The sequence below is a fragment of the Ochlerotatus camptorhynchus genome, unplaced genomic scaffold, assembly GCF_037179485.1.
Source record: "Ochlerotatus camptorhynchus isolate MF236.1 unplaced genomic scaffold, CSIRO-AGI_Acam_v1.1 ptg000067l, whole genome shotgun sequence".
In the NCBI taxonomy this organism is placed as follows: Eukaryota; Metazoa; Arthropoda; class Insecta; order Diptera; family Culicidae; genus Ochlerotatus; species Ochlerotatus camptorhynchus.
In genome coordinates this window covers 369,050-391,508 of record NW_027040557.1, presented here as the reverse complement: position 1 = coordinate 391,508, position 22,459 = coordinate 369,050, and the positions used below count along the sequence as shown (strand labels likewise).

Sequence of the window (22,459 nt, the reverse complement as noted above, 5' to 3'; positions counted from 1 at the left end):
ATAGAATTTGTTCTACAATGCTTGGTTCATGACCCAACAAACATTGAAAGCTGTTAAATAGCTTATTCAGACAAAAATGTGCTTATTTAGCTAAAAACAAGGGCAGGGCTGAGTCGAAGAAAAAGTACCAACTTCGACGTCAACTCCGACTGTTATGAAAAAATAATGTAAAACTAGAACCTAATTTAAGTTTTCACTCGGCTGTCGACAAAAGCAGGCCACTCTCGATGTGTGCCACGCGATCGTCTGTTATCTCGGCAGCAACCATTGTGTGGTCCTCCTCATTTTTCTTCTTCAGCAGTTCTTTCGGTCGATGCGTCGTCGACTTTGGAAAGCAACCGTTTAGTGATGAGTGTGTGAGTGCTGACCACGTTGTGCGTCCATTGCTGCAATGGAAGCGCTCCGACCCTCGTTAGTGTAACTGCCATACAATGAAACCACTGGAAGCGGCTCCAGTTCTGATGGAGGAGGCTTTTTTGATAGCGGAAGATAAAGTGTTTATTGTGTTGTACCTTTTGAATATAGTTTTAAGATTTATTGTATAGTGACCAAGAATCCTCGGCTCTGTAAAGTTAATTCGTTTGAGTCTTATCAAATAAATCTATAAACAACAAAAGAACCTAATTTCGTAATCGTGATTACCTCTCACCCCAGCTGGTCTGGGTTCAATCCCAGTCAGCGCCACCGGGATGTTCTGAGGCATAACATCTCTGATCCATGAGTTGATAAGTCGATAGGTAGGGTCCAAATGTGGGAGCTGCCTCCCTGCCGTCAGTAGCACGGAACCTAATTTGGTCCAGAGTTTTTTTTTAGAATCTTCCCTTTCTCGGAAAATCGGAATTTTTCCTGCTTTTCTTTGCAATTTTTTCAAGCCGTCAAAATTTTAGAGGATTTTCCAGATTATATTTTATATGGATTGCTGAGATAATTTCCTATCAGCATCGTATAGAGTGTTTACACTTGTGCTGATTCGCGTGATGGTGAGCCTTTAGTTTGAAAACCCACGGTTATTAGCATGATATAAACAGTTTTTAGGTGCTGATTAACATCATCACGCATCACGTTAGTTGTTACCAAACGCTCATAAAACTGCGGAGAGATTTTGTGTGTTGAGTCCGCAAGCGAGTGTCCCGCGCGTAGTTTTCGAAAGTGAGTGCAAGGCAGATCCAGATAGCACTAGGCAGCAGCATTAAGGGGGTAGAGGAGTATCGACCAGCGGAACGCTTCCTGGATGTGGGACTAGGCACCGGAATGCTGGACGTGGTATGCTATGCCAAAACCACCAGGAATGCATTTGCCAGTAGCTGTGCGAGAAATTTAATTGCGGTTCAATGAGGGCATATCTATTTTTTTTCATTGGGAAATGGGTCTCTATTTTTAGGTTAGCTTCGCGGTCGTGTCGCCAAATTTTTAGTTTTAAAGCTAGAGTTTTTTTTATTTATTTGTATTTGTATGATGATGGTCGCTTTTTTAGTTTTGTGTTTTGCAGAAAATTGAAAATAATAGCTAACAGGATGAGCTAACAACAGCAGTAATTTTTTTCATGTATTCTTATTATGCAAGATTGTGCCAAGTATTTCGCTAAATCGTATCATCTCACTAGCTAACTTAATTCAGGCTTCAGCAGTGTGGATCAGATTGGAGACCTCCATGCACAACAATAGGGCTGTTTCCCCTATATCTTTTGAAATATTAGCACAGACAAACCAACTTGACACTTGATTCTGACTTATGTCCGAAAATCGTAAACGGTCGATTTAAATGTGCAGTGATCCGAACTGTCAAAATCATAGGATTTTTTATCTAGATAAAAATAAATTGTCCAGAATAGATCAGACACGAACTAATTCATAACTTTTGCATGCGGGTTCATGGCTTAGCTAAGTACACTTCAACAGCGTACTACCTGATAGACCAACCAGCTTCAATGATAATAATGCATCCATTCAGAGAAAAATCTAAACCAAAGTCTATTTCTGCTCTTCGTGGATCAATCATAGGCAGACAAACATTAAAATACCATCTACAGACTACAACTTAACTTAATCTATATTAATTGGAATATTTATATTTGTTATTGTATTGCATTACTTATGATGTCAGTATTAATAATATTTTTAATATAACCTTCACATTACAGTTTAACTAATCATATCATCAATTACTAGTTACAAACAAAACACGATGAACAAGAATTGCCAAAAATTCACCAACGCTTATTTATTATTTATATGTTTTTTCAATGTTTATTAATTATTTAACTATGTATATATATAACACTTATCAGAATTTGCAATCCTCCACAGCGAATAATTTAGATAAAAAATAACAACATGCCAAGACATTAAATTATTTTATCCTTGCAGGGTTTCGAATACATATAATCATTGCGGATATATTAAATATTATCCTTGTTAATCAAATGTCCCATGTTCAAATAACCAAGAATATTCTGCTTTGATGCATTAAATTAGTATTATGTTTGCAAAATATTACATTATGCGTTGTCATTCCATGACACATGGAGAAAAAAAAATGAATTAAATGAAGTTGAATTGCATTAAATTAAAATCTTGGTATTTGGATTTGGTAATTCTATTGTATTTTTCATATTTTGTGTTTCACTATATATTTATATACATTATACATTGCATGATTATGCATATAAATTTGAACTGTATATTCAAAAATGCTGGGACGGGAGGGAGCATCAGGGCATCATTGAAGTTGTAACTAGACAATGGAGTGGAGTGGCAACCGGAGTCTAGGAGGGAATGTGTACTGTCACTAAGATAGTTACATTTCACTTCAACAGTTGCAATGAATTTGTCGCGCTCTTCTTAAGCAAACTATCCCGTGGAAAGCTTAACATGTATTGCAAATTTCGATATTCGTTTTGTTGGATCATATTGTTGGAAGGAGATTCTGTTATTCCCGCGGGTTTCGCGTAAGTGTCTCTGCTTACGGGTCCGTCCAACCCCTTTTGACCCTTCATACAGCAGTATGTTGAATTCAGAATGAAATTTGATCTTGCTGTTGAGTGGAGCCGCATGCAGGGCAAGACCCAAGTTAGGATGGTGGCTACTTACATACATTGCTGAGATAATTTCCTACTAAACATTTGTTCTGCGATGCTTGGTTCATGAGTTTTGAATTTTCAAAGTATGTGATTTTTTGGGGAAATCGGAAAACTTCCACTAAAGTTTTCCCGGAAAATTGTCCACTCCATCCGGCATCCAAATGCGACCAATGTGATCTTGTTTTTAAATGGTCATTTAAATTGATGTATTGCATGATGGGTTTTGGTCCTGGCCGCTTCGTCGGGGGGTACCCAGAGCATGTCCGAATGTGGCCAATGTGGTTCTGGACTCTCGGATTGGCTGTCATTGTTCTTGAATTTTAATTCACATGTATTTTGATGTGTCGCATGACGTGTTTGAATCGTTTCAGGTCGCTTTTAGTCTCCGTACACATACTCATCGGAAATTTTGCCGGACATATCTCCGGAACCAATCGGCGCCGGTGGTGTAGGGGTAAGCGTGATTACCTCTCACCACAGTAGGCCTGGGTTCAATCCTAGTCGGCGCCGCCGGGAAGTAAGTCCGTTGGTCCCCGGTTCATGAGTTGATGGGTCGATAGGTAGGGTCCAGGTGTGGGATCTGCCTCCCTGCCGTCGGTAGCATTAGTGCTCAGTACGGAAAACAAGATCGACGGAAATCAAATAAGGAAAAAAAAAATCTCCGGAACCAGTTGCAAATTAAAGTTACTTTTTTTTTACTGAGACGCCATAGTAGCCAGGTACAACTTAACATAGTTAAGTAAGTTACAATAATCACTTTGACCCTTTGACGATTTTGATTTTGTGATCACCAAAATTGCTTTTAAAAAGGATTAAGAATCTGTACGATTTAATCAAATACATACATTAAGTTACATCTAGATAAATTCGCTTTCAAACCTCTATGAAGGATATGTTTTAATTGTTCCGTTTGTGCAGAGACAGCATAACTTATTCCAGTTTAAGTTTCGACTCTAGCCCATTTTCGACTGACTTTGTTTGTTTGCGTGCAGTAGAGGAAGTAGCAAATATTTCACCCGTGGTGAAAGTAACACATCATGGTAGTGTGTTTGTTTTACGTAAGGAAATCCGACCCATAAGGAAAGGCACCCCGCTGCCATGGCGGCCAAACAAATCCGAGCATCGCAGTCGTGCACATGTTTGACTTGAACAGTTGTTGTCCTAGTTGGTTACCCTTTTGGCTAGGATATCTCGTACTGCTAGAACCGAGCTAAGCACCTTGCATCCACTTGAGAGGTGATGATGAATGTGTTCTAATTTTCTCTGCCATCGTTTGCCGTGCTAGGACCGACTGTGAGCGGCACGTGTATCTGAGCACAATCGCGATGAGTTACGAGAACAGTAATTAGCCATCTTCCGTTACCGATTTTACTGTTTCCTCGGGGATGCGTGCGGGGGGAGGATGGAAACCATTTGATTCCGCTATGGTTTAGTGCAGTAGCTAATCGACCGTTCATTGAAGCCGCGGTACGCTCTAAGATGTTGGTGGGTGATATCTGTCGGGGCGGATCGAAGTTAATTCTCTGCTCAGACGACGCAAAGTGATTCATTCATAAAACAACGCCATCCAACAGGACGTGAACTAGAAAATTTTCCCAGAAAGATGGTCTACGCTAGTGTTGAGATTATTTGTCTAAGTTGAGCAAGACCTTGAATTTCGGCATTCGACGCAATCTGGAATTCTCATTATTTCGATATCGTGAGGCTTGGGAGACTGTGCAAAGGGAACTATTTTCTCAAATAAATCTTTCACGATTACACCAAGCGTGTTTTCGTTATATATACTATGTAAATAAATTATAAAATTAAATTTTATTGCTTTACTTATTTCGTTAAATAAATATTCGTCATAGCGACGACAACGCAACTAAAGAAGCGTCTCTGGTGTGGTTAGATTGTGTCACCTCACCATAAGCTTTCGTTTAATTGATCCCAGAAGTATGCAATCGAATGTGCTGCTGTGCTGTGGTGAATAAGCTTTGAAATTCGGTACATATCAATATCAAACCTCAACTTCATTGATAAAAGTTTCGTGTATCGCTCGAAATCCTTACTTTACCACCAACAAAATCCCACGATTGTTGTAAATGTCGGCAAACTTGAAAATAGAAAGACAACACTAACATTCAAAGCATAAAATGCAATTTTCTGCAGTTTCATATCGTACTTCCTTCTGTTCTGATCTCCCTAATAGGGTGGCACAGCACATATGCTGCCGCAGTGCGTTAGTCCAAGCGACCACACACATCCGAACGACTATTGACGGGTTACCTACTGCCGACCATCTGGCCAAATTCGTTGCATGTAGACTGCGTATCAAAGAAATCGTTCAATGAATGAATGAGAGAAGAGCTGAAATTGGAAACGGATCATGTGTTTATTTGTTTGCTTGTGTTTTATTTTTAAAAAAATGCACATTTTGCGAGTAAGGTGTTTATGTATAGTATATGGTAGCGTTTATTTTTGGGGACTGTTGTTAATAGATTTATTTATTTAATTTTATGATCGTTGAAGTTATTTCAGAATTTGCAATTTCGAATTATGAGAATTGTTTAATTTGTATAATTTCAAATCTCCAGCTTTTTTAAAGACCAAAAATGTGATTATTTTTTATTTAAATCCACTTAGCATTTTGTTTACATGACAGACACATATTTCGACTACAATATGCAATCATTCCCACTGAGGGCCTATTTAAATCTATCCGCCAGCGTTGCCAGGTCATTTTCAGAAAAATCTGGAACATTTCAAATATAAAATCTGGAAAAATCTGGAATGCTTAAAAAAATCCAGTTTTTAACATAATGCTATTGAAATCAAAGTGATGTGCCAATCTCGGTGCCAATCTCCCGTAAAAATCGGTCAGTATGATCATCTGGAGTTTATTTAAAGTACTATAATGGTTATGAATAACATGTGTAAATAATTTATATAAAGTAAATAACTTGTTAGCATTGCTAAAATCGTAAAAAAGTTGGAAGCATTGACAAAGTGTGCCCAAAAAGTTTAAATATCCATTATGCAGCATTTAAAAAATTGAGCCACATGTGGGTAAAATACTGCAGAAAATATGTTTAAATTTTTTTAAACTGTAACTTTTTTTTAAAAAGAATGAGAAGCAAAGAATCAAGCAAATTTGATGGGAGGTTTTTTTTTGTACTAATAATCGATGAAGTCCTTACTTTTTGATGCAGTACCAGAATTTAAAGATTTTTTTAGTTCTAAATAATTCTAATATTACTCTGAGGGTGATCAGATTTAAAATTTAATTCTTTACATCATACAACACACAACACCCAGTAGACCAGTATGCAATTTTATTTTGAAGCGAAATTCACCTGGCTGAAGTGAGAATCAAAGTCTAAGATCGTGGTACTCACACACAGTTTATCTAAACTACGGGTAACTCAGGAAGTCTCAGGATCTTGAAATGATTCTAAATTCCGGTATTTATATTTTTCCTGGGTCCCAGATCATAAATTCCGACACGAATGCCACGATGATGGTAAAGTGTCGTTAATAAATAAATAAATAAATAAATAGATCATAAATTGTTTTGTTAGTCTGATTTTACTTGGAACTCTTCACAGGACATGTTCATTCTTTTTTTAGTTCAATTTGAATCATCCTAGAATTCCATCATACTTCTTTGCTATATTCCCCTAAACTAATCTTGATAATATCCAAACTTTTCCAGTAACATTCTAAGAGTTCTTAGCACTACCTCTTGTAATCTCTTATAAATCGCTCTTTAATTCCACAATTCTCTCAAACTGGTAATAATTACCAAAAATTGACTCAATTTTTGTCCATTTTTCTCTAAGAAATTCTTAAAATATTCTTATTAATTTCCTTGGTGCACTCTTCAGAATGACCGTCACGCTCTTCTCAGACTCATCCGATAATTCCCTTTGAACTACTCTGTAGGTAAGATTAGAATTGTTTTGAAATCCTCTTCAGTATTTCCTAATTACTCAAGTACTTTGCCAAAATGGGTTTGAAAGCTTCTCAGAAATTGCGCATAATTCCGTTTAAATGTCTTAAAATTTTATTAAAATGAATCTCCATGTACTGAATTCCATTGAAATTATTCTCACGATTCGTATCAGCATACTCCTTAAGTTTCATCATAAGAATTTTCTATGATTTCTCTTCCGGATTGTATTTCCTTTATCCAAAAAATCTCCATGCAACTGTCAACAGAGTTGACAAGACAATTGACACCGTCTTCAACTAGAGGTTGCACAGACTGAATATTTAACACTAGACAACGGACAACACACCACACCCACTAGACCAGTAGGGAAATTTTCAGGTAGTCAAAATTTGCACCGGCTGGAGCGGGAATCGAACCCTCCCTTCGTGGCACTCACAATACGCCTGAACGACGGGTGAAGTCGCACGACCACGAAGCCCACAAAGATGGATGGAACTCTACTCAGAATTAGCTTGAAATTCTTGTTTGATTTCACAAGCAAGTCACCTTACACTTCACTGTGAACTATTTTAAAAATTACCTTAAAATTCCAATAATATCCAACGTTGATGGACTTTAATGATTAAAGTAGCAAGTTTGGCTTATTTGTTTTTGATTAGATGGTAGATCAATTGCAGTGATATTTTTAAAGCAACATGTTTAAAAAATCTGGGAAAATCTAGAACATATTTAAAAAACCTGGAAATATACGTGGTCTGTCTGTGTATCTGGCAAGACGACTAAAAATCTGGAAGATACACATAAATCTGGAATACTGGCAACGCTGTCTATCCCTCTCAACCTCTAGGTATATATAATATATCAAGATCAGCAAATAAATAACCTGCAGAATCGAAACTTATACACTCAGAAATTATTGTCCTCTTCGGTATTTTTTTTACCAAAGTATCAACAGCTGAACCACAGACAAACAGACGTAGCTCTTTCTCCTCAATCGTCGCGCACACGTTCAATTTAAATATTATTAGTTTCGTTAGTCCCCCAACATAGCGCTAGCATCGGATCACTTTGAAGTTTCTATAAAACTTGTATGCAGAGGCTTGGCAACAAAGCTTTTTTCCGCAAATAGCTCGCAAGATGTCGTTAGTGAGTTCGGTGACGATATTTTTAAGTTTTTTTTTCAAAGCGTTTCTTCTGTTTGTCTGTTGCTGAACGTTCGGTATAACTTTGACCTTCATTTCGAAACGTATTTTATTCTAGCAATATTACAAACACGTTATTCAAATGATCAATTAAACTAAACTGCATCATATTTACCGAGCAGTTCAGCTGTTGAGATTTCGGTAAAAATTACCGAAGTCGGCGAAAATTTCTACGTGTGTTACTTACCAGTCTCGGCAGATCGCCTTCCACCTAGTCGATCCAGCTTGCCCGCTGCATGGCTCTTCGTCTCGTTCCAGCTGGTTCAATATGGAGAACTATTTTAAATGGGCTGTCGTCCGACATCCTTACGGCGTGCCCAGCCCACCGTAGTCGCTCAATTTTTGCGGTGTTGGCTATGGGTGCTTTTTCCAGGCTCCTCCACGTTCCGTCTTCCATCGCACCATAGATGTCAACACCTACCGTTCAATAACACCAAGGGCGTTTTGGTCCTCCAGAACTACCGGTCTAATCAGCGTTTTGTACACCCAAATTAAATCCATAAGATTCTATTGTATTTTTCGTAATGGATTGTAGCATGCGAAAATATGCAAGACAATGCAATGAGATCAAGCGTTTTTTGAAGGAATGATTGCGAAAAAAGAAAATTTTTGGCATGTTGAATTTTTTGCAATCATTTTATAGTTTTGGGTGTAGAGACTTTCAACTTTGTGGTGTGGTGAACTTTATTCAACCGGAGTGTCCTTGGGAGCTAAAAGTATTCACGGTTCCCTTCCATAATGCGTCGTTAGATATCTCATCTCTTTTATAGAGATGAACTAGCCTAAGACTAAAAATCTCTTAAATAAAGAATTATAAAAAAAAAAAAAAAAATCTCTTGTTTTTGTTTTATGTATTTTTTAAATATAAAAAAAATATCGATGATCACCAGTAAACCCAGATACACGAACTCGTCTACCACCTCGATTTCATCACCGTTAATCCGAAATCGTGATGGGAAGCTAACACTATCTTCTCTTTAACCTCTTCCTCTCATGTATTTTATTTCTAACTGTATACCTAGCTAATAACGCAACATTCAAGCAAAGAAGGAAAACCCAAATAACTCTTCAACTAGCAAAAATCCCCAAGGTAGCCATCATAATGAATGCTTTGGAATTTGTTGTTAGTAGAACACTAATAAGCGCAAAAAAGTGATTATTTTCCATTTAATTCCACTTAGTATTTTGTATCCCTGTCATGGATACAAAATACTAAGTGGAATTAAATGCAAAATAATCACTTTTTTTTTACGTAATTCAACTTAGATGTGCAGTCCTAATCATAAGTGTCATGAAAAAAAAAGAAAGAATGCTAACTTTTGCGGAAAGTTTCAAGTTAAGCACATGAAAAAAAATAAAACTGATTTTATTTATATTTTGATATGTTACTAATAAAATTTTCTGGAAATTTTCTAAAATTCACTTTTACCTCTCATCTTATTTCAGCTATATTTTTTTAATTGAAAAAAAAAACAGTTCTTTGCAAATTATAATTCTAGATTTTTTTATTCAAGGATAACAAGTATGCAAAATATTAAGCAAGAAAGAAGGATTAGTAATTTCAATTTTAATTCCACTACCTTAATTGCTTATCCTTGACAGATACGCGAATTTTGTCTACAATGTGCCGACTTCTTCAGTGACTGACTGCAATCAAGTATTAGTACAAATCACTAAAGAAGTCTGCACATTGTAAACGAAATAAACGTATCTGTCAAGGATAAGTAATTATGGTAGTGGAATTAAATGGAAATTACTAATCCTTCTCTTATTCTTTATACTGCTATTCCACAAGGACGCCCACATTCATCAGCGCTCGTGTTTAATAAATCACTTGCTAAAAATTGTTTGGAGGGTTCATTTAGTTATTAGTTACCAAGAAGCTAACATATTCAATAACAATAATAGGTCCGCTACCGTACAATATAAAAGCCACACTCAAGTTCATTCATACTGTTCTTCACTACGTCTCCCTACCACCATCATCATCATGTTCCATTTCCTGTCGATTTAGAACTGAGAACGGGTGGTGATGGTTCTGCGCAGATATTGCCAGAAATTCGCAATATGAGCTAGCCTAGTTCGTAATGCACATACATACATATGAGTAAGGTCATTTCGTCATCAAATGCTGCAGATGTGGTGCAGATGCCCAGAGTTGCAGCCTTTGAGGAAATTGTTTATCATTTTTGAAAATTAAACGATTGCATCAAGACTGGACGTTCAGTATTTTTCATGCCCTCATTCTCACCGTGCATGATCCGACTAACTGTTTATACAACTGCAATTGAATTTGCACAGTGATGCAATAAATTGACGATTTACTCTGAGACTGGATTATGGTAGAAATAGTTCAATAGATGAAAAGGAGAGGCATGGTAAGGACGACAGAAGCGAAATCATTCGTAATCGTACACGGTCGCTCGGCCCGACTCAAAAATAGTTTTGGGCAAAAGTGAAACTTTTTCCTGGTAACGCCCGGAAAATTCAACTCACTTTTGAGTAAATCCACTATTGCCAAAATTGAGTCGGTCTGAACAACCGTGTAGCTTGCAATAAAAGTTGGTTTGGGGTGGTGCCAGTTTGTCTGGCATTCGATCATAAGGGGTGCCTGAAATAGCTTCTGTGGAAATCGATTTTAATATAATACTAGTGGAGATTTTGTTACAACATGAACATGTCTTGTTGTTTGGTGCTTTGTGAGCTGTTGCAGCATCACTACAGCATTAGATTATTGTTGCAGACTGAGGCAGATCTACGTGAGCAATTTATAATGGTGACATCACATTTGGCCAGTTTTAGATTAGCAAACTTCAACCACATTCATTGACTATAGTTGAAAAATTGAACGTCGACATGTGGACCCTTTTCTAGAGGGATGATGATAGATATAGACATTCATTGTTTTGATAGGCCGGCGCCGACTTTTCAACTATATTTAAACACTACCTCACCTTGTTAGGCGTAGGTTGTTGCGCGGGGCAAAAAAAACGTTTGATCCAATTCGTATTTCACAACCGGCAGAAGATTTGGAAATTTATGACTACGTATTCGATTTTGCGTTTGCAGCTGCTTAAGTAAACACAAATACGACGTTTGACATGGGAGCTCGTCATCTTTTACGTCAATCAGTTTCAAGATCAACATTTGTATTATTTTGAATATGTGTCCAGTCTTTTTTTTTTGTTTACTCAGGTTCTGCCATGATAATTTAAAAAAAAATGTAAATAGGATCATGTGCCTAAAAGAGAATTTTTTTATTAAAATTTAATGGTGAATGTATTGATGTTCGATGTGAGTGTCAAAGGCCCAAATGTAAAAAAAAAGATTGATTGGCCTAAGTGGGAGGGGATTTGTTTCAGAACATTTTATTTTCTTTTCGAAAATCATTGCACAGTTGGGCGTGTGTTTCCACAAATGTGTACACTTTTTCAAAAAATCGTAAGTGAATGTGTCCGTCCAATCTTTTTGAAGTCAAAGAGAAGGTAAAGAAAATTATACAGATATGTTAAGTCTTTTTGAAGTCAAAATACATATAATTTTCTTTACCTTCTCTTTGACTTCAAAAAGATTGAACGGACACATTCATTCATGATTTTCTGAAAAAGTGTACACATTTGTAAAATTTCCACAATTTTGGCGCATTGCTGAAGCAAACTTTTATCCCACCACCCGTTAAAAAAAAACGATAGAGGTACAATGAAATGTGTTGTAGCTATACAATAGAATTTAATGTACTTAAAATAAAGTGTATTGTCCACAACGATAAATTAACCATATAATTTATTGTTTACACAATACAATCTATGGTAAATGGGGAGATCTACAATAGAACAAGGGGGTTGTTATGTATCTTAGCCGTACAAAAAATCACTTTTTCCTGAACAAACTTGAGCCAGAAAAACAATAAAATGCATGTTAACATTTTATTGTTTTTCTATTTTTGAAAATTCATGCTACATGGAGATCTATAGTAATAACAATATTTTAAATTTTCTTGTATATATATACAATACGATCGATTGTTGGCAATAGATTTTGATGTGATTTTATATTATTTTATGGTAATTGTATGGCTATTTTTTCCGGTACTATCCGATAATGGTTCGTTCTGTGAGCAATCACCTAAGTATTCGATTTCGTATCAGAAAAGCAATATTTTAAATATTTTGATGTGTAAATATATCATAAAATCGAGCGACATTTTGAAATATAGAATTAAATGAATTTTTGAAAGAAAAAAAAATCCCAATGGAGCAAAAGTTCAAAAAAATCATTCTAACTACGATTGAAGAATATTCATCAAAGATCTGCTAAAGAAAGTAGTAAACATAGATTTAGGTATCCTGTTTATGGAATTAGTTTTATTCCAAATGTATGTAGATTTGGTGTATTTCATGCTTTTCAACTAAGGTCGAGCTTTTACTTCCCTAATATGACAATAATTGTTAAATAAATTCAGCAAATCATACAAAATATATTGCATTTTTTCCGGTAGCACACATTTTGTGTATCCAATTAGCTTTCCTCCCCTACTAACATAATTACTAAATTCCCGTGACAGAAGTCGTAGAGTTGTCTGGATCTCTCCTAAGTAAATGTTAACCAGTAACGCTGATAGAGCATCGTTTCATGGTGCGTTACTGGTTTAAGATCTACCATCGAACCGTGGTCCTGATAACTTCAAACTAGGAGAGCAGGATTTTCAGTAGTCAAATGAATACATATTAGTCCTTGTTGCTTTTGATGCCATGCTAATAATGACAAGACTCGGGTTGCTCCATCGATGATCTTGAAACAAGGAAAAATTAGTTAGTTAGGCTTCATATATGTGATTTCTAACCTTCTACTCGTTGTTCTCTAATTTGAAGTGATTAAGACTAGGGTCCTGATGCATAGTCAACATCAGTGTTCTTGATTTTGTTGCTAAGGAATCCGATTTTGACTGATAAAGGGATGCGCCTTTGGATGGTGCTTCAACACTTCAAATCGGTTTCTTGCGAAGAAAACAAGAATAATAAATCCGATTGATAATAAATAATTAAGGGTTTTTTTTTATGACATATCAGTTCATATTATGACATATCACATTATCAAAAGCGCCCTCAATATCTAAGAAAATACCCCCGCTTTTTCAATATCGTATTCAACTTTGTGTAGCAGAATCGTCGTAGATTTCCCTGTTTGGTAAGCATGAGGGTTTAAGTGGCTTGTTTTTTTTTGTTTTTTTCAATACCCTCCACTAACCCCCACACCAAGGAGCTCGCACAGAGAGCCCCCTGGTAATGGACACTCACTAAAAAAACAAAAAAAACGCGGAGAAAAAACTACAATTAAAAACAATGTAAATCCCAGTGGATCATAGTTCCTTTGAAGGGATTCACTTACCCAACAGAAAATTCTAAATAATTTAAAGAGTGATAACGTTTGGTTTTTTTTTTCCTTTATTTAACGTCGGTCTCTGTTCCGCAATCTAGTGCCAATCACCGACGGACATCGATTGCCATCCATTGACGGCAACCGAATGTGCAGGAAGGCAGCTTCCACACCTGCGTAGGATATCGCACCCATTCACAACACACATGGGCCGGGACCAATGGCTTTACTTCCCTTCCGAAGGAAGACGTGACCAGAGATTTTTATGCCTCAGAAAAATACCACCGACCTCGGCTGGGATTGAACCCAGAACCATTGGGGTGTTAGAAAGCAGTCACGCGTACCACTACACCACCGGCGCCGGCTTGATAACGTTTGTGGCTTAACATAAAAAATTGAACTTATCAAACTAACGCTGATAAGGTATTGAAGTATGGAATGAATACACGCGTAATAAAATCGCAGCAATGATTCATTGGGCACAAAACAGCGTACTCTTTTCATGAGGCCACATAAATTTTCAATGCACAAATTTCCGACACATGGATCGAGGTATTGCGAGTGGAAAACCATGTACATACTTTGATTTCGTCAGATTCAGAGAAAGACGATTGCCGTTAAAATATTCTATAAGACTCGCCAGATCTGATTCGATGTCATTAACAATGGATTGTATGCAAGAACGAGGATATAATAAAGCCGTGTCGTCTGCAAAATGTCTTGGTGTTCCAAGAAGTTTTAAATTTCCCAAATAGTTGATATATATCAAAAACAGCAAAGGACCCATGTTACTTCCTTGAGGAACTCCAATATTAACCAGGCGTAAGCTACTACAAACACCATTTATTGCTACAAATTGTTTTCGATCTGAGAGATAGCTTTTTATCAAATAGTTGGCAACTCCTCTAATCCCGTATCGATCAAGTTTCTTCAGAAGAATGTCGTGGTTAATGGTATCAAATGCTTTTTTTAGATCGATGAATAAGCCCCCAACAATCTTTCTTCGGTCAACATCACAGATCAACGCATCAATAATCTCGGTAATAACAGTCATTGTTCCACAGCCTTCCCGGAAGCCGTACTGGAATTTATACAGAACATTATTAGAACATAAAAAGTTTAGAAGCCGGCTGGTTAAAAGTTTTTCCAAAATTTTATTAAGAACTGACAGGGTTGAAATTGGTCGATAGTTAGAAGGGTCATGAGTGTCGCCAGATTTAAACACTGGCGTGACTTTAGCGATTTTTAAAACATTAGGATAAGATCCAGTTACTATTATGCTATTGAAGAGCTTGGCAATAATCTTAGAGAGTGGACCAATGTTAGCTTTCATCAAATCTGCAGGAAGATTATCATACCCTCTGCTTTTCCTAACATCAAGCTGACTTATTAAGATGCTAACTTCGTTCGCGCTAGCGGGTCTCAGCAAAATCGAATTATTAATACACTTTACAGGTTTCAAAAAATCGAAATTGTTCTTTGGAAGTTTTTCGGCCAAACTGTTGCCAATGCCAGAAAAAAAGCTGTTGAAAACTTCAGCAACATCGTGATCTGAGTCCAAGATTACCCCATCAGCTCGTAATTTTATTTGTTCACTATCTTTATTGCGACCAAAAATTTCATTCAGCTTTGTCCACACATTGGAATGACTAGAGCTATTGAGTATGTTTTCATAATATTCTTTTTTTCACCGTTGCTTAGCAGTTTTCACTTTTTTTGAAATATGAACCAGCATTTCACTAACATGCACATCATTAGGATTGCTTTTGACTTTTTCAAGGTAATTATTTTTTATTTGGATCAGCCGTCAAATGCTATATGTCATCCAAGGACAATGCTCACTTTTTACTCTGACAATTTTAGTGAATGATCTGGTGCACTTAGTTAACAGTTTATTATAGGTTGCAATCAGAATATTTAGAGTAGCTTCAACATCATCAGTAATCAGATCATTCAAAAACATAGAAAATTTATGTTGGAGCTTAACACGATCGATAATGTTCATTCTCAGTTCTTGTTGCCTCTTTCCATTACTCAGGGGGAGAGACTAAATAACAAGAAGATGGTCGCTAATATCACTGAAAATAGTATAATTCTGCAGATTCACAGCAAGTTTGATCGGGCAAATAAAATGATCTAAAATATTGTTACTTGCTGGACGTTTTTTTTTTTTTTGTTTATTTATTTATTTGATAAGGCTCAACCGAATTAACTTTACAGAGCCGAGGATTCTTGGTCACTATACAATACATCTTAAAACTATAGTCAAAAGGTACAACACAATAAACACTTTATCTTCCGCTATCCAAAAAGCCTCCTCCATCAGAACGGGATCCGCTTCCAGTAGTTTCATTGTATGGCAAATTGTTGTACGCCAACGAGGGTCAGAGCGCGTCCATTGTAGCAATGGACGCAAAACGTGGTCAGCACTCACACACTCATCACGAAACGGTTGCTTTCCAAAGTCGACGACGCATCGACCGAAAGAACTGCTGATGAAGAACAATGAGGAGGACCACACAATGGTTGCTGCCGAGAAAACACACGATCGCGTAGCACACATCGAGAGTGGCCTGCTTTTGTCGACAGCCGAGTGAACACTGGCTTGCTGGACGTGTTGGAAAAGTATTGGTGCTTACATAGCCGTAAGATTCTAATACATTTTTGTATCTAACTACTACGTTATTGTTTTGCAGATTAATTGGGACATTTACATCACCAACAATGAAAAAAGGTTTAGACGGAGTAGCACTAGATAGCCAGCCTCTTAAAATATTCTGAAACTCGTTGTAATCAAACGAAGGTGGGCGATAAGTAACAATAACGTTATACATATGGCCCCGGAACTTGATCTCTAAATGGACGTAATGCAGGCCATTGATTGTTTGACTATCTATCAATTTGTTATCCAAAGAACTTTTTACAAATACAGCTAAACCACCTGAAGATGTATCTCGGCATGAGAAACATGCGCGATAGCCTGGAATATTGTAAATACTGCTACTCTCCTTCTTCATCCAAGTTTCACCGACAACAATAACATCAATATCGATTTTACATTCATTCACAAAATAAATCACCTCATCAAATTTTTCAAAATCATTTATCCCTCTAACATTCCACTGAATTATATTCAAACGATTAGTGCCATCCACATCGCATTTTTTTTTATTAAAATCATGCAAATTATCACAATATTTATTCAAAATCATAATCGGTGTAGAATCCATTTTACTCACATAGAAACATAACAGAAATCAAAAACAAAGAGCGCAAATTGATATTAATGTGTATTTTTCTTAAGCTTGGGCGAAGGAGATTCATTCTCACGTGCAGGTTTCATAAAAAGACTTTTGACACGGCTAAGATCTACTCTGTTTTTTTTTTGTTTTACCAATTCTGGTTTGCTATTGTCATCTTTCTTAGCCAATATGACGCCACCACTACCCACCCAAACGTACTTTATATTCAGCAGTTCTTGGGAATCTCTAAGATCTTTGAGGAATTCCAGAGCAAGCGGAGTTAACTCATCACGCAAGGTCACGTTCATTGCTCTTCCGTTAACAATGAATTTTGCATCAATCACAATAATTTTCCAAATTGTTTTTTCTTGTTTAATTAATATCAAGCATTTGAGAATAAAATAACTTAAACTTTTTGGTCTGAAGCTCGTTGCTTCTTCATACAATGAGTGTCCTTTCGGAATAAATTTATCTATTATGTAACGCCACGATTCAGAGATGTACGCTGTAGCAACACTGCTAACCATAAGTTTTTTTTTTCAATAGCGTAGGTGAGCCAGTTTTGGCACTAGTTAGTAAGCATAATAAGTTTTCACACATTATAAAACAGAAACCCCCAAGTTATGTTCCAACTGACCATTGCATTGAAATTTTGAGTATTCTGAATAATAATTCGCAAAAAAATGATTTTGAACTTCTAGCTTTAGCACCAGTTTTGGCATTAGTTGTTCCTTTATTGGCCTTATGCGGAGCATTCTTTTATTGTTTTGGAACCAAATTTAACATGTTTGTCTAAATTACTTTTAGTTAAGGTCATTCCACTAACGTGGACAAGGAAGGTACAATATGTATGATTCGGAGGTTGCGAAATAAATTAAATTTTTACATGTAATATAAGGGTATATCCATGTCACACGATAATGATGATAAATCATGCCCCTCTTTCTTTCGCCATGCTTCATCTTAAATCTTATGAATTACTCGTTACAGATTTCTAATCTCCGTCTGTTTCTTTAGAGCGGTACGTTCTTAATTCGTGGTTCCAAAGTCTGGCTCTTGAGTAGAAGATTTTGAATGGTCAAGATTTCTCAGGAATGAGTCAGTATGGCTACAAAATGGTGAGTTGATAACCTGGAAGGAGCGGGATACCTAGCTCTGGTCCTCACAAGTTCCTACTTCACGCCTCCCCGAGTCATATGATAACAAAAGACTACCAGCTGGAATCCGATGGGATTGGAGTATTGTCTTCAATGTGGCCAATGTTCATTAAAAAACGGGCCAGAGCACGCAGAGTGAATTGAGCATCTGGTCTTGGGGCACGTAGTACAATATGCAAAGCGGTGATTCCCAGGGGCTTGCACTTCGAAACGACGTCCTGAGCGGCCAACATAGAGGCGTTGGGCGAAGCCTAATCACGATCAGTGTTGATCTTCATTTAATCGACGACACGGTAAACGGTTTCCTTCCTGGTTGTTGTTGAAGGGTGGCAAGATATAAAAATCTCCGAACTCAATTTCACACTCACGCATTTGGGACCTGGACCTTTTTTTACTTTGGAGAAGTCTAGGTACAAGACTATAACAAAATATCATCAATTTAAACGCTAGTGCCAATAAGCGCACACTATTATTAGGTCATGAAATAAAGTGGAAAATCGTATTACTTCGTATTGCGTTAACTGTTTATTTCACTTTTAATCATAAAGACCATCAAAATTTTGCATATTTTGATAAAAATATCGCGAAAAAGAATTTATAGTCAAGTTACAGTCAAAGGCCCTCTTAGAGAAGCAATTTTTGGAAGTCAATTGATTGCTACTGAATTGACGAATTATGAACTGAAATGTTGCCTTTTAACTGAGAATATGATTTTTTTTTATTAATTACTTTATTTGTACAGGTTCAATTGAATAAACTTTACAGTGCCCAGTTATCATTTTCGTTATACATTATTACTGTCTTATATATAATGTTAAAGGAACTGGACCGAGTACTCGCGGTTGTCTCGAGGTTAGGGGAGATTTACAATTTTTTTTGGCTGGGAAAAGGGAGAAGGAGGTTTGAAATGTGGTTTACGATACAAATATTTAAATATTTAGGATTATAACAAGAAATTATTTCGATTAATCTTGAAAACAAACATTAAAAAAAAAACCCACACCTACAGAATACAAACTAAACACAAGATTAATCAAACTTACAATCTAAGGTTAATGTTCTTAAGGGGGGAAATACAAGTAGCACGTCAAAAACTCGACGATTTTCGGATTTTTTGTGAGCAAATGAAACAACGCAAACGTTTGGGTTTTTTTGCATTAAATTGCTTAAATCTTCCTCTACATTTGAGATTTTTTTCATTGGTGTGTGACCTCTGTGGCTCCTTGGGGTCACATCGGTAGGAGGTCGACTCCGGTGGGGATTGGTAATTGGCGGGCGTTCTAGAGACCTGAAAAATGGACAAAACTTACTTTTATCAATTGGACCTTATTCAGAGAAGATTTTTGTTCTATGTAAACCTCTAAAACCCCAAAAAAAAAGAAGAATTTTCACTGTTTTTTTTCCACTTTAGGCAGACCTGAAAATTATTTATTGTTAATATAATTTATCAGTGGTTCACATAGAGTAAAAATCTATTTCCTTTAAGATGCACCAGGTTTCAAGTCATTTGGATGAGAACTTTTTGAGTTATCTTTCCCGCCAATTTGGAAAACATCGTTTCGAGAAAAACGCGTTTAAAGTTTTGGGTTGTATAAAAACATGATTTCTGGAACTTACGGTTAATCGGCGATACCGGGGCCATAGATCACTCCTTCCTCGTGCTCGTAGCAATTTTTTTTAAAAAAAATTAAGTAAATATAAAAAATCGATAAAAAAGTTTTTTTTAACTTGTATTTTCCCCCCTTAAAGTTAACATTTATGAGTTTCATAAACTCCAGAACGCGTCTAGCCAAAATATCCCAAAACTGGAACATTAGGTTGTCTACCTCGAGCCAGAAAGGAGTCATAAAAATGTGATCTGACTCCACGATACTTCGCACAAAGACCAAAGGATGTGATCAGCCTTGTCCACATTCACAGAGAAAAGATTATATGATGCTGTGCTGAAATACAGATGCTTAGAACCCAATACATCCCTAATATTATCAGCTACAATTCCCACATCGCCAAATACTGGAGCTAGTGCCAAAACTGGCTCAACTACTCTACATGTTTAAAGTACAGTATCCCACGCTAATCCGGAAAATGTTGGATTAAAAAGTATAAACGTGCGTTTGAATACATTGTGCTGTAAATTTTCAGATTTGTGCTTTAGGCATGCTGTCTGTTTGTTTTTATTTTTAGCATGGATTTGTCAGTCTAATTAGCGAGTCAAACCCCAATAGTCTAGCCATGATTATGTCAAATTAGCGGAGGGATACTGTACTTTATCCCTTCAGTAGCAATTTTCAATTCAAATGCAATTCCATCTTAAAAAAATAGCACAAGTAAGCATTTACGACTCATCACATTAAGTTATGATCTTCCGCGAATTCATTCATGGTTGTCATAAATTCAAATGACATAATCCATATTCGTTTACTATCTTGGAGCCAGTAGCGATGAATCTCGTTATGAGTAATAGGAGGCGTGTAAATATTTGGCGTGTGGAACGATTCAAAGTTTTTTGCTGCTCTGAGCTTTGTTTACCAGTTGACACATTCGGCTCATGTTAGTTTTGTCGGTATGACAAATAATCGGAAAATCGTGACTGAATTATTTGGTTTGATTCATACACAAACTAATCTAGATCACGTGTGTGACATTGAGCTGGAAATTTTATTTCTCAAGTACAGGTACTTAGCTGGTAAAGGTGATGTACGTTGATTTTCATGGTAACCATATGGTTACGTAAAATAACCACGTGCGTGAACAACTGCACGGTTTCCTTCATATCACCTATTTATATATATATTTTTGGATTACAGCTGTTTATACGAATGGCTGTGTTATGTAACTAAGGAACTCACACCATGTAGGTGATTTGTTTTCTCTGGTAGTTTTTTTTTCTCTTTTGGTAAACAATTATTTCATTCTTTTTGTAGGCGTACTAGTCTTTGATGACATTAACTAGAATGGGAATACTCATCATCCGAGGCGAACAAATAAGATAACACATTATCACCGTGCAGCGAAATTCGTCGCGATAGTGTTTGGAATGATAACATCGATAAAAACTATTGCGCGCCCGCATACCTACTCGAGTGTTGTGCTTGTGCGTATTGAAATATTAACAACTATCTTTGACCCTGATTCCGATAGAGAAGCGTATCTGAACGTTTCATAAATTGTACCTCAGTGACACACATATGGTGAACTTCAGAAACAACGGAAGCATACACCAAAATGGATGAAAAGAGGCACAGTACGCATTGTGTACAACAGAGGCGAAATTCGATATGTTTTCGCTGGAGTTTATTTATCTTTCGTTCCCACTGCACTCTAGCGAAAAAGCAAATCTAAACGGTACAAGCGATGATCATTTGTGATTTGATTGATCAGATAACGTGCATGTCAAGATTGGGTTCCGAGATTGTTCTGTTCACGTACATTTTATTATTGAATCAGATTGATCATATTCTCGCTTTCTCTGTGAAAGGTTTGATCGAAATCCATAGGCGTTCAACTAACGGCATTGTATGCAGGCGTCTGGGAGATCTTGAAATTTCATACTTAATTGAAATAGATTTAGGTGAAGGTTAAAGTTCCATTAGGATAATTGTCACTTAAAGGATTAACAATGTTGCTATCATCATTTCATATTGCTTGAAGATATGCGAATTATACAAGCATTTTCGTTGGATGAGCTATCAGACATAGTAAAGTAGTCACTGTACACATCCAATATAAATGTCTTATTGTTTGGAGTTCCGTGCAAACATGAAATTGCAGCAGCAATTGTGACTCATCGAGATTTGCAGCGTTTGCAAAAACAACGCAAAGGCCAAGTGCAGCTCTGCCAGGGTTCCGAAATAAATCTTCTCCATAAAGCTGTCACGGCTGGCTTAGGCGTAGTACTCACTCGACTTCTGCAAGCATATGTGTGATCCCATGTGAAGAGGATACTGTTCGATGAAAATTTGTTGCTGCGTTGAGTATATTTCTTCTTCTACTTTGCTTTCATGCATTTGGAGTAAGCTGCTGGCTGTAGGCTGTAGGCAATGCAGAAGAACACACGAGTCTTAAACGATCGTATGGGAACATTTTTATGTATTCCAAGCATGACACATTTTTGAAGTTAGGGTTTCATTAGTCAGCAAGTGAGTAACTATTTTTCTCCGATTAGCACTGGTAATCTTACATTTTGGATGCATATTAATTAGGTGGAATAAAAACAAATCACGTCAAATGTATGTCAAAACTTGGAAGCTCTCAATTATTACATACCTGTATATGGGCGGCTTAAAAATTACTAAAATTTCAATATTACAGAGCTGATTTGCATCCTAATTGATGCATACATTACAAGTTGTCAAATTGTGTAAATTAGGATAATTGGTTTATTTATTAATCTTACTAAAGAGATTTTTATTCATATGTTGATTCGATTATTCGTTGTTGAAGTGGGGGGATACGGTTCAGAAATG

At 36.6% G+C, this 22,459-nt stretch overlaps 1 protein-coding gene across 1 annotated transcript in view; it reads right to left on the bottom strand.

Moving 5' to 3' along the window:
• Nucleotides 1-19,227: 19,227 nt before the first annotated feature.
• The window catches only part of LOC135697113 (zinc finger protein-like 1 homolog), a 54,642-nt gene continuing 51,410 nt past the window's right edge, over nucleotides 19,228-22,459 (bottom strand). The window contains exon 6 of the mRNA XM_065216701.1: nucleotides 19,228-19,281. The gene's annotated coding sequence lies outside the window, so the exon portion shown is untranslated. The remainder of the gene's footprint in view (nucleotides 19,282-22,459) is intronic.